The sequence below is a fragment of the Carassius auratus genome, chromosome 32, assembly GCF_003368295.1.
Source record: "Carassius auratus strain Wakin chromosome 32, ASM336829v1, whole genome shotgun sequence".
Taxonomy (NCBI): domain Eukaryota; kingdom Metazoa; phylum Chordata; class Actinopteri; order Cypriniformes; family Cyprinidae; genus Carassius; species Carassius auratus.
Genome location: NC_039274.1, coordinates 26,851,102 through 26,863,871, shown reverse-complemented (window position 1 = coordinate 26,863,871; position 12,770 = coordinate 26,851,102). Strand labels below are relative to the sequence as shown.

General features: G+C 36.2%; 1 protein-coding gene and 1 long non-coding RNA gene across 3 annotated transcripts in view; one reads left to right on the top strand and one right to left on the bottom strand.

Moving 5' to 3' along the window:
* The window catches only part of dagla (diacylglycerol lipase, alpha), a 37,636-nt gene extending 29,722 nt beyond the window's left edge, over window positions 1-7,914 (bottom strand). The window contains exon 1 of one of the 2 annotated variants that reach the window (XM_026216164.1): window positions 7,171-7,914. The gene's annotated coding sequence lies outside the window, so the exon portion shown is untranslated. The remainder of the gene's footprint in view (window positions 1-7,170) is intronic. The other variant, XM_026216163.1, reaches the window with a different exon arrangement.
* Window positions 7,915-8,610: 696 nt separating this feature from the next.
* On the top strand, window positions 8,611-11,978 carry LOC113051962 (uncharacterized). The gene is made up of 2 exons (XR_003276968.1): window positions 8,611-8,783; window positions 10,039-11,978. It is a non-coding gene; the product is annotated as an uncharacterized LOC113051962 (long non-coding RNA).
* Window positions 11,979-12,770: the final 792 nt, after the last annotated feature.

Below are 12,770 nucleotides of genomic sequence, written 5' to 3'. Positions count from 1 at the left end.
AATCGATTTCAAACAACCATCCTGTTGTAAGAAGAGGTTTCGGATGATTTCAGTGTCATGTAATCCTGATAAAGCATCGGTCAGATATCATGACACTCACTTAAAGAGACCCACGAAAAGTGCACGAGCCACACTTGAAAACATCTGAATGTCAGTGCATTAAATAGCAAAATAATAGCTTGTGAAACACTGGAAGTACATCCAGTCTCACTAAGTGGCCTTATTAATATGAATGATATGCTAATGTATTATGAGATTGTACATCCACAACACCTCATCCAAATGAGTCATAAATGATAGCAGCCTGAAGTGATGAGAAAATATTTTACTATTTTTTTTCTGGTCTCATAGTGTCTCATAGCTCATCTCCAAAGCTGACTACAATCAAATCTGTAGCAGCTCACAATGAGATGATTATACATATAAAATGTTTTATACATACACATTTTATGCATATTATAAACATAAACATAACATCTGAACAATTAATGACAGCAAATAAAATGCACACAAAATTGTTGAAACAAAATTAACTACACAGATTTTATTTGAAACCAGTTAATTTCATAACACTATTTTTAGACATAATGCCACATCAATTTGGAGAAAATGGAAACACAGACAGATCAAATTAAACTTCATTCCATTGTCATGAAAATGTAACACTTACTATTTGAGATCTATATATATATCTCAAGCTGCAACACAATAATCTGTGACATCCGTCTGACGCATGTGTAAACAAAAAAAAATTACAAACAATTACAAAATAGTGCAGACAGAATGCAAAAATGCATGGTCTCTTGTTCTACTCAAGAATATTTTTGCAACTATTATTAGAAGCTTTATCGATCATGAACGCACTCGCACACATGCAGCATGATAACACCAAAGAATATGACAATCAATGGACTGATTCATCCACGAGTCACTTTAAAACTCAAGACATTCACTGAAAAGCCTGACTGGAGATGCATTGATGGGAATCCTGAATTTTTATCAAGGTGAGGTGATGATTAACTCCCGGAGTCAATTAGTTTAAAATAAAACCCAGATTTGTCTGATTAGGTTCATGCTGTGTGATGAACAATGTGCTGAAACAGACTTTAAATAGTTAAATGCAACCTATTGAACTGAGAACAGACGAAAGTGACCCACATTAAAGAGCCTGTATCGGTCAAGCAACTAGTTTAACACACAGTCAATTATGTTATTAAACTTGTCTTTGATTCAGAGAGATGGACTTTTGCATGGTTCAGCATGGTTTTTGGTGACGGACTGCGGGATGTTGTGGAGAAAACGTCTCCGTTGTTCTTGCAGAGATCTTTTTTTTGGAGAACATTTTCGTAGAATTTAAGTTAACTACTGGACCATATGTTTATGATCAAACTCTAATAACATTCGATCTCATGCATGAAACGCAAATCAACCAAATTTTTTTTGAATCTTTCATTAAATCGTTCACCATTCTCATGTAAATTGTTGCACTTAATATATTGTTTTATCACAAAATATCATTCTGCTTCGGTTTCAAATGGCAGTAATTACAGAACCAGAACAGAACCAAAGTGTTGCATCATTTAGAGCAAAGACTGGATAGACTCGGGCCAAAATAACAAATCACTCTCCATGAACTGTATTATCCTACAAAGGACATTCTTTGATCTGATGATTGTTTATGCTGTGAGAGACTTGACTGGCTTATTGCAAGTGTGTTCACTACAGTACAATACTAGAGATTTCATGAGAGGAAAGCCTGCTTCTGAAGGCCGAATGGAGCCTCCAGGCCATTTCAAGACCCCACCTACACCTCAATATGCAGTACCACACTGTCTGAAGAATAGAGTTGGATTGCTTGTTCGTCATGGGAGATGCTGGAGAAGTAGGGCCGAAGGATAATGGTTAAATTATTTAGTACATATTTATCACATACATTAACACACTCTCTTACTTACATAATGAAACCTGCTAAAACCTTGACTTCTCCTAAAAGAGAGTATTAATATTACTTCCAATGATTCCAAATTATGTTCATGTTTTTCTATTAAAAACAACAAAGAAGACCTTGTATTGTCACACAGAGGTTGAATAAATGCATTTATGCAGGAGCCATAATCTCAAAAACAAAATATTTAAGATTTGAGTTTGGATTTATTACAGTTCGTCACTCAGAATGTTTGATTGCAGATTAAGTAGCAGCAAATTGCACAATCGTTAAGAGAAAAGCTCCGATTGGGGGATTTTAACTCTTGGTATTTTCAGTATATATGTTCATGTTTAAAATATTATCAATCAGGCAGTCTTGAGCACATGAAACAATGTTTTCATAACATTTTCTTCCACAATGGGATGAATTTAGGTAACAGTAAATTCAATACCAAAAGCTGCGTTGTACATTTTCTTCCAGCTGAGTTGTAAAAAGAGAAAATGTTTTGTTTTGAAATGTGTTGTATATATGATTAAAAAAATCTCTTAAAAATAATGGATAAATGCATAAAAAATGTTCTGGAAGAACTGTATTGAACAAGTCATTTATAGATCTTAGTAAATAATATTGTTGTACTTGCATTAAAAGTATTCCAATAGTCCAATAATATATGCTTAATAGAAAGAGGCTCTTGCAAAACATAAAAAGGTTGGCCCTTCACTTTTCACAAGAAATGCATGATTTAATAAAATAAACATAAAAAAACACAAGGGTCTGACTTTTTTATCCATCTGGAATTAATTAGACTGAAAAATATGGGCTTTCATGCAAGAATGGAGCCATAGGACAGTCATGAAAATAATACTTTTCAAAGACAAACTGTAAGATCACGACTTACTAAAAAATATAAAACCAATTTTGATTATCTTTAAATACATATTAGCAAATATTAGTGATAAAATTATCTATATCGGACCAGCAGACTAATCATCTGATATTTGGCCATATCTGCATCAGTCACATCAGTTTCGATTAATGTCAATAGATAGCACTCATTGTCTGTTTTCATTTTAGCAGCAACTTTTTTTCAGTTGACAATCTGTTCAAATACAGCTCAAGGGTTAAATCAGCTTAATGACACATCAAGAAAATTATCCTACACAGTAAAAAAAATGACTACAGTACAAACCTGTTAAATGGTTAACGGTAGTTTCCTGTAAAATTTACAGGGAAAAACTTAAACTGATGTTCCCAGAATTCTCTGCGTTGAATTCTGGGATTTGATGTTTTTTCTTTGAAATAATTATGTTTCTTCTTATGTTTTATGTTATTAGGGTTGTATGTTAAATACAATGTTGTTCAATTAATGTTTATTGCATATTTCAGTTTAATGAGTCTCACGATGATGGTGTTTAGTGCTTATTATAGGACCTAAAAAAACTCTGCTTGTAATAACCTAGAACGCGGTCTAAGACTTGATGGCTTCTCTGTAAACTCTTTGTCATCAGTTAGGAATCTAGGTGTGATATTTGATAGCAATCTTTCCTTAGAATGCCACGTTTCTAGCATTTATAAAACTGCATTTTTCCATCTCAAAAATATATCTAAATTACGGCCTATGCTCTCAATGTCAAATGAAGAAATGTTAATCCATGCATTTATGACTTCAAGGTTAGACTATTGTAATGCTTTATTGGGTGGTTGTTCTGCACGCTTGGTAAACAAACTACAGCTAGTCCAAAATGCAGCAGCAAGAGTTCTTACTAGAACCATGAAGTATGACCATATTAGCCCGGTCCTGTCAACACTGCACTATTAAACATTGTATAGATTTTAAAATCTTGCTTATTACTTATAAAGCCCTGAATGGTTTCGCACCTCAGTATTTGAATGAGCTCCTGTTACATTATACTCCTCTACGTCCGCTGCGTTCTCAAAACTCAGACAATTTGAAAATACCTAGAATATCAAAATCAACTGCAGATCCTTTTCCTATTTGGCGCTTAAACTCTGGAATAACCTACCTAACATTGTTCAGGAGGCAGACACACTCTTGCAGTTTAAATCTAGATTAAAGACCCATCTCTTTATTAACCTGGCTTACACATAACATACTAATATGCTTCTAATATCCAAATTTTTAGGCTGCTTTAATTAGGTAAACCGGAACCGGGAACACTTCCCATACCACCTGATGTACTTGCTACATCATTAGAAGAATGGCATCTACGCTAATATTAGTCTGTTTCTCTCTTATTCCGAGGTCACCGTGGTCACCAGATCCAGTCTGTGTCCAGATCAGAGGATCACTGCAGTCACCCGGATCCAGTACGTATCCAGACCAGATGGTGGATCTGCACCTAGAAAGGACCTCTACAGCCCTGAAAGACAGCGGAGACCAGGACTTGAGCCCCAGATAAAGATCCCCTGTAAAGCCCTTGTCTCAGAGGAGCACCAGGACAAGACCACAGGAAACAGATAATTCTTCTGCACAATCTGACTTTGCTGCAGCCTGGAATTGAACTACTGGTTTCGTCTGGTCAGAGGAGAACTGGCCCCCCGACTGAGCCTGGTTTCTCCCAAGGTTTTTTTTCTCCATTCTGTCACCGATGGAGTTTCGGTTCCTTGCTGCTGTCCCCTCTGGCTTGCTTAGTTGGGGACACTTCATTTATAGTGATATCATTGACTTGATTGCAAATGATTACACAGATACTATTTAAACTGAACTAAGATGACATAACTGAATTTAATGATGAACTGCCTTTATCTATCATTTTGCATTACTGACACACTGTTTTCCTAATGAATGTTGTTCAGTTGCTTTGACGCAATCCTTTTTGTTTAAAGCACTATATAAATAAAGGTGACTTGACTAGTGTGAATGACACTGTGCACCTTATATGTATATTAATATTTAAAAGCTAATGTCATGTGCTTTGTTTCATCACATGTCTTTCTCATCACCACCTGCTTTAGGTGGTTACCAGTTTATTACAAAAGTACAAAACAGATTTCAGTACTTCGATAAGTTGTTATATTAATATTATATTAGTTAAATTACAGTATTAAACTGTACATTTAAGGTAAAACCATTAAACCTAAATCTGTGTTACTGTATTTTTTTATGGTATAATTCTGGTAACCACAGCTGCCAGTTTTTTACCGTATATTTTACGCATTATTTTTTACATTGTAAATCCTGCTGTTTGTCCATATACAAAAAGCTACACTTAGTAATTTACAGCAATTTCCTTTCTAAGTGAACATGCATTTGCTGGCCCCTTCAAACCACTGATGAGCTTTATACAGCCTCGAAGATACAACCACAACCTCTCCATTAAGAATTAAAAGCCTCTGGTTCTGAACGCCACTGTCCTTTTCACACCATGTGTCAAATATAAAAGGAGCTCAGACATCCTGAGCAAGAATTATAAAACAGACATCCTCTAATTCACAACAATAAACTGTCGTTACTTGGTCATGAACCAGAAATGCTGGGTGTGCTCACATGCCTGCAGCAATGCATAACTCTTCTTTAATAAACCCACTGCTATTCTTACAGGTTTACAAGGTATGACATTAAAAATTTCTAAAATGTACAATGAGTTATCAATAGGTCACAGAACCACTATGGTAGCATGTTCAAACAACCCTGAAAATATTCAAGTACTTTCTGTGCAATAACGGTGTTGAGTATGACATTCGGTTATGAATTGATGAATTATGCATTTCATATTCTATATGAAACTATGGTAAAAGTGTAAAAACTGATGATTACAGACTCTGGTATTTTTAAAGGATCGAATGTATTTCCAAGACCACAATGTTAAGACCATGGTACATATCTCAAGACATGGTAATATCAAGGTACTCTGACATGACTTACAAACAAATACTCTGGCAATACCATGGAATCAAACGGTATACCGCGGTACTTAAGTACGTAAATAATTTAACATTGCACAGAATGATTACTATATTCAGATACCATGCTATTAGACACTCAAAGTAGTGGTCGACCGATATATCGCCAAGGCCGATATATCGGCCAATATTTGTCATTTTTAAAATATCGGCCGGTACGTTTTTCTGCTTGGCCGATGTGTTCGAAGTGGGACTTTTATTTTGACAGCGCTGAGAACGGCAGGGGCTGAGTGCACACAGTGCTCACACTCTCTCTCTTGTTCATTGTCATCATTAACAGATCTATCTAACACAGTTAGAAGTCTGTCTAATAATCAGACAGAACAGTTAAACAAAGGAATTAATGTATACAAAAAGTATTATACCAATTGCTTTAATATTAGGCCAATTAGTAGAAATTAGTAGAAAGGCAAACATTATAATACTTTCTCATTTGCCTTCAGCATTAAGCAAATATGCATTTATATAATTGAAACAAATCTTTGAATGAATAATGAACATTTAATTTCACAAACCTTGCAAACCCAGTCGAATCCAGCTGTGAGATCTTGTGAAGTGTGTATGTGTATCCAGCATGATCACGTGTTCTCTGTGCGACGGTCAGTCCGTGTGAATTGAATGCTTTAAAACTTTAAACTCATGATTTTAAATTATGCTGCGCTTTATCCATTTGCCCACCGTCATATTCACATCATTTTCAATGTGTGCTTTATGCAAAATGAGTGTAACCCTGGCTTTATTTGAAAAATATGATTCCCAGTGCACACAAACTTCCCAGATTACTGAGCCCCCTGTTGGTTACAGTGCTAAATTTCCTTTTTTCTTTTTTATTAAATATTTATTTGTGAAAAATACTGTCATCTAAAGTATAAACATTTATTTTTTAATCCATTGTCAAATTATTTCAAATTTATTTAATATATATAATAATAATTTAAATATATTTAATATAATATAATGTAATTCATATCTGCATTATATCAGCTATCGGCCCCCCCTGCTTTCCGAGATATCGGCATCGGCTGTCAAAAAACACACATCATTTGACCACTAACTTAAAGTACTTTAAAGAATACCACAGTACTATCGTGCTAGAAGCCCAAAAACATGGTAATATTCGTAATGCGAAAAAATCTTACCGATAATCGATAGTTACTGTGGTCAAATGTTGTATTGAAAATACCCGAATACTGAATGTACTCAGATGTGCTTCAAAGAATCGCAATACACGTACAATATACAAACAAAACATTTGTTTTTCTTTTCATTAGCGCAATAACTGTAATTTTAACAACTACGCTTTTCTGGAGGAAACTCACCTGTAGTGTGAGCGCGTCTTCCAGAGACCTTCTTCTGCATGGACTCGCTTAAATCTCCCATCGTCACACACACACACACACACACTATTAAAACAGCAGAACCGACCCAGATCACGCTTCCGAACCAGCCACAGGTCTCAGAACAGCAACAGTTCCGTTAATGCGGCGTCCCGTTTGCATTCACACGGACACATGAAGGGGTGAGGATGTGTTTAATTCGGGCTGTCCAGAAACGGATGTCTTTTTATTTCATCCCGATCGCCTCGGTTTCACTGACATTCCGCCGTAACGTCACGGATATTTTTACGCCTTTCCAAGCAGGCGTCGCGTCAGAAGCCGCTCCATATTCCCTTCAAACCGCAAAAAATGTCCACGCACACCCGAATCTAACATGTATTCCCCAGGCTCGGTCATGACATCCCCTCTCCACGTAGTAAAATCGTGCGGTAAGCCCAGGCCACGCTCAGTGTGTCCGCGGCAGCAGCAGGTCCCAGTCAGATTGATTGCTGTATTTCTTTGCTACGGTATTTTTTTTTCCATACAAGCAACGTCGTTGCGATTCTCCATTCCAGTTGCGCATACTAGACCCGCATCCCTTTTCCCGCCTGCGCTCCTGGCGTATCTCACGTCATCCTTTGGTTGCCGTAAGAGGCGCTGCGCTTTTCCGCTGCTTAGGAACCACTGGCACACTGCTGGGACGGGCTTAGTGAATACAGAGGAGACCCCTCCAAAATAGTGTGCTGGGCGTGGAACGACGTCATTTCCCGAATATCTTAAGATTTCGTAATCAGCAGGGAGTGAATGGATAAGAAACAAATCAGTTAATCAATTGATCAGGAGATGCCCCCCTGACAATGTAAAGCGATTTGAGTGCCTAGAAAAGCGCTATATAAATGTAATGAATTATTATTATTAATTGATTTTATCAGTACATACAGATAGATAGATAGATAGATAGATAGATAGATTGTATACATTTATAAAATAATTCATTTCATTTTATAGACAGATAGATAGATAGATAGATAGATAGATAGATAGATAGATAGATAGATAGATAGATAGATAGATCTGGCCCTTCAATGATGATATAAACAGGTTCATACCAAACAGTCTTTTGAGGTGTGTGGGAATTTGACTGACATTTGACGCATGACTGACATTCCAATGCAAGTGAGTTTGTAAAACATTTCTGCTCAGGTAAAACCTGTTTAGGTACTCCCCCAAAAAATGCATTTTATGTTTTGTTAAAGGATTGATTGCCCCAGGACACTAACTGTCTGAGTTTGCTGCAGACTGTGGCACCTATATGACGTCAATAAAGTAAAATGACATAAAACTTCAATGCAACAAGCATTGCACCAGTTCACGCCGAACGAAAGTACACACACCCCAGCTGCACTGCGCCTCCCCTATTCTCAGTGATGGAGTGGTACATCCCAGTACCTCTCCTCTCCTCCTCCTCCTGCTGTGTCCTCCATCACTCCATTTCCTTTGATTCTGTTTCTCCTTGAGGACGGATTCAGGCCTTCCTGCAGAGCGTATCTCTTGGTTTCTCATCCTCCGTCTCTCCAGATTCCTTCTTTGAAGGGTTACAAGGCAACATAAAGAAGGTATGTTCCATCCATCATCATCTTCCTAAGCAGACATATATCATCAGAACGGGAAGAGAATGTGATGCGCTGCTGGGGCCTGTGCATCCGTCATAACTGCATCACTACACAAATCGCATCCATCACATCATATTTTTTAATCCATCTTCGCAGGTTATACATTCTCTTCATGGTTCTGCGTGGCTTCAGTCCTTTTATGTGATTTGAATTATTCTTAATGTAATTTGCTCCCCTCCCCTCCACCGGTCCTGTATGACTCATGCAGATTAACAGGGATATTTCTGTATGCTGCAGACTAACTAGTGCATGTTTAATGCCTTAGAACCATAGTTCATTGTGTCCGGTGGATGCAAAAGGTCACATCTGTAAGCAACATGACTGTTGTTAATAGTTACTTGTCACTTTTTGTCCTACATATACTTTGAAAAAGAGCTTCTACGCACGAAACACGTACATGCTTTTTAAGGAAACAAAAACTAATGGATGCTGCCCTTTGGCTGTCTAATACAAGCAAGCACAGCATGTAACAGTAGTAGGCCACTGCATATACAGTAATGTCATTGCCATATCAAGGTCAAATATTATGGTGTGATATATTTCTGTTTTGGATGACATGTTCACATATTTTTCCATCCTAAACCCATGTGCATTTTTCTGTGGACAATTGTTAAAGACTCTTCAGCAGCTCTTTTTCATATAATGCTAGTTCAGTCCACTGCTCTCGAGCAAAAACTATTTAATCAGCAAAGATGCATTAAATTGACCAAAAGTGACAGTAAAGATCTTTATAATCTTACAAATAACTTCTTTTGTTCTTTTGAACTCTCCATTAATAAAATAAGATATCCTGTGTAAACAAATCCTGTGAAAAAATATTTCAAGGTGCACAAAATATTAAACAGCCGAAACAGTTTTCAACATCGATAATAAGAAAAGTTTCTTGAGCATCAGATCAGTATATCAGAATGATTTCTGAAGGATCATGTGACACTGAAGACTGGAGGAATAATGCTAAAAATTAATCACAGGCATATATTAAGTAATGCAATATTTAAAAACACAAAACAGTTATTTTAAATTAGATTAATATTTCACATTTATACAGTTTTACTGTATTTCTAATCAAATAAATTCAACCTTGGTAAGCAAAAGAGACTTTCAAAAAATAACTGACCCCAAATTTTGAACAGTTGTGTACATGGAGAGATTTAGAACCTCAAACTCTCCCTCTTCTTTATAATTTTATTTCCAAAAGAAAGCTCAGGAAAACCTGCAGGATTTCCTTGACCCCTTGATCCCACGCCCACATGGAAGCAAAAGCCAAAGGAGCATCAAAGTCTGCCTCCAAAGCAGAGAAGAAGGAGGCAGCACCACCGCTAAAGCCAGACCCCATCTCTGCTGAACCCACAGAACCTGAGAATCCGGAGGAAGATGGAGAAACCAATCAACAGGGGACGGAGGAGTCCGCGGGATGTAGCTGTGAAGCCTTAGAAAGTTTAAAGCCTTTCCTGATTGGAGGAGCTGTCATCGCACTTGGAGCTGTATTGGTGGGCGTAATCTTATTAGTCAAGAAAAACTGACACAAGGCCTACGATGGTTGTCAAACAGTGGGGTTGTTTAGTTCACAGACTATTAAAGTTTATATAAAGGGTTGGGGAGTCACTAGCGGGGTGAACATACATCCTCTTTGTCCAGAACTTATCCAGGCCAGGATTTCTAAATTGCCTAAAATGTCCAGATTTTGACTTTGCTTTCCTATTGTTTTCATCCTTGCTGAAAGTCCTAATTAAAAAGTAGTTTGACCAATTGCGTGCAGACATTGTACACATGATTGACAAATTGTGACACACGATAAAGCGGGATCTACAAAGAACAGTCAAGACAATGCAAATATAATGTGTGAGGGCTGTGGAACACATCAATAGTAAAAAGAAATCCTCATCCAAAACTGTGACATTTCAGGCAATTTACAAATCCCAACCAGGTCATGTCTTGGAAAATAAGTATGTATGGTCACTCTAGTCGCTAGGCATTTTTATTTTATGCTGTACTTTAATTTTAGTGCTTGTGGTGATGTTCCTGTCTGCTATTAAAGCAAGCTAGAGATGTATTTAGGCCAAACACTTTTCATATAACATAGTTATAGCCAATGCACATTTACACCAAAACTTTCATTCAAGTCACTCTGCCTGACGGTCAAAAACATCCTCATCCATGCCATATTGTTGAAATTAAACCAATTATCCAATTATTTCAAGCTGGACTTAAGTCCAAACTGCCAACTGTAAGATACAATAACATTAAGATGCATGATTCAAGTTTAAAAATACAGAAGTTTTCTGTCTTTTATGGAAATTAAATGCTATTTATGTCTTGATACCAATAAAAGCAAATGCTTGTGCAAATCCATATGTACATATTAAGCCACTGACATCTATTACAGTTAGGCCTGTATTGCTGAGAGAAAGTGTAGAAATGTAAAGATTCAAATATTGTACTATGGGTTCATTTTGTATTTGACATCACTTGCAATCAACCAGAAACAAGACATTCAGTAATTTAATAATAGTGCCTGTGTGAACTACATACTGTAGACCATCTGTGCCATTTCAAAATCTTAGTTTCTTGTTGGAACGATGTTGACGATTTGCTGAAGTGGGCCAATGGGAATAGATGCGTGATGCAACATACTGTAGATGCAACGTAGATTATGACAGCTCTCGGCCAGCAGCTTTAATTTTGCTGTCACACTATGATGAGTGCTACACAAATCAGAAACAATCCCTAAATGCATGCAGACACAAACAATATACACCCACACGTCACATGACATACTGTTACAGAAAATTACATTTTCTTTAAAGTGCGTATGTAATGCAATAATTCAACTAGAACTCTGTATTTAAAAGAAAGAAGACTGTATAAGTTGCGATACTGATGGTAATGATGTGAATGAAGATGCGGCAACATGGTGGTTATTTTAGTGGTGGTGGTGGTGGTGATGACGACGAGTGATTATGATTTTATTTGTTTGTTCTAATGAAGTTTACCTGTTCCTCTAATGTGGCCCCTTTCCTCCTGCCATATGTATTTATTTTGCACACAACCTCGCCTGCTGCCTTTCTTCCTCGTGTGAATTAAAACAAGATGGCTCCCTTGTGACTTGCTGACCTTATTAAAGGACAATGAACAATATTTTCCCAGACTCAGTGTGAATTTTTCCCCACCTTGGGCTATTTTTTTAGAAAGAATTCAGTACTTGAATTCAAACTTTTTTTTCGTACAGTATGTGTGACTTTTTTTCTTTGCTTTTTGCTTTCTTTGATTTAAACATTTATTAAATGAATTGTTTTATTCTACAAGGCTTGGTTTTTAACAGTATGAAACAATGAAAAATAAAACAATATAAGAATTTTATATATATATATATATATATATATATATATATATATATATATATATATATATATACACACACACACACACACACACACACACACACATACATACATATATACACACACACACACACCATAGACTGTATGATATATACACACACGCACGCACACACGCACATCTCTTCTGCTCACCAAGACTGCATTTAGTTTACAAAAAATACAGAAAAAACTGTAATATTTTGAAATATTATTGCAATTTAAAATAATGTTTTTTTCTATTTTAATATACTTTAAAATGTAATTTATTCCTATAATGCAAATCACAATTTCCAGCATCATTACTCAACTCTTTAGTGTCACATGATCCTTCAGAAATCATTCTAATATGTTGATTTATTATCAATGTTGGAAACAGATTTGCTGCTTAATATGTTTAGTTCTTTGCAACCTGCGATACTTTTTTTTTTTTAATTATTTGATGAATATTAAGTTTAAAAGAACAGTGTTCATCTTTTGTAACAATACACTACCGTTCAAAAGTTTGGGGTCAGTAATTATTATTAGTTTATATATATATAAAAAGAAAGCT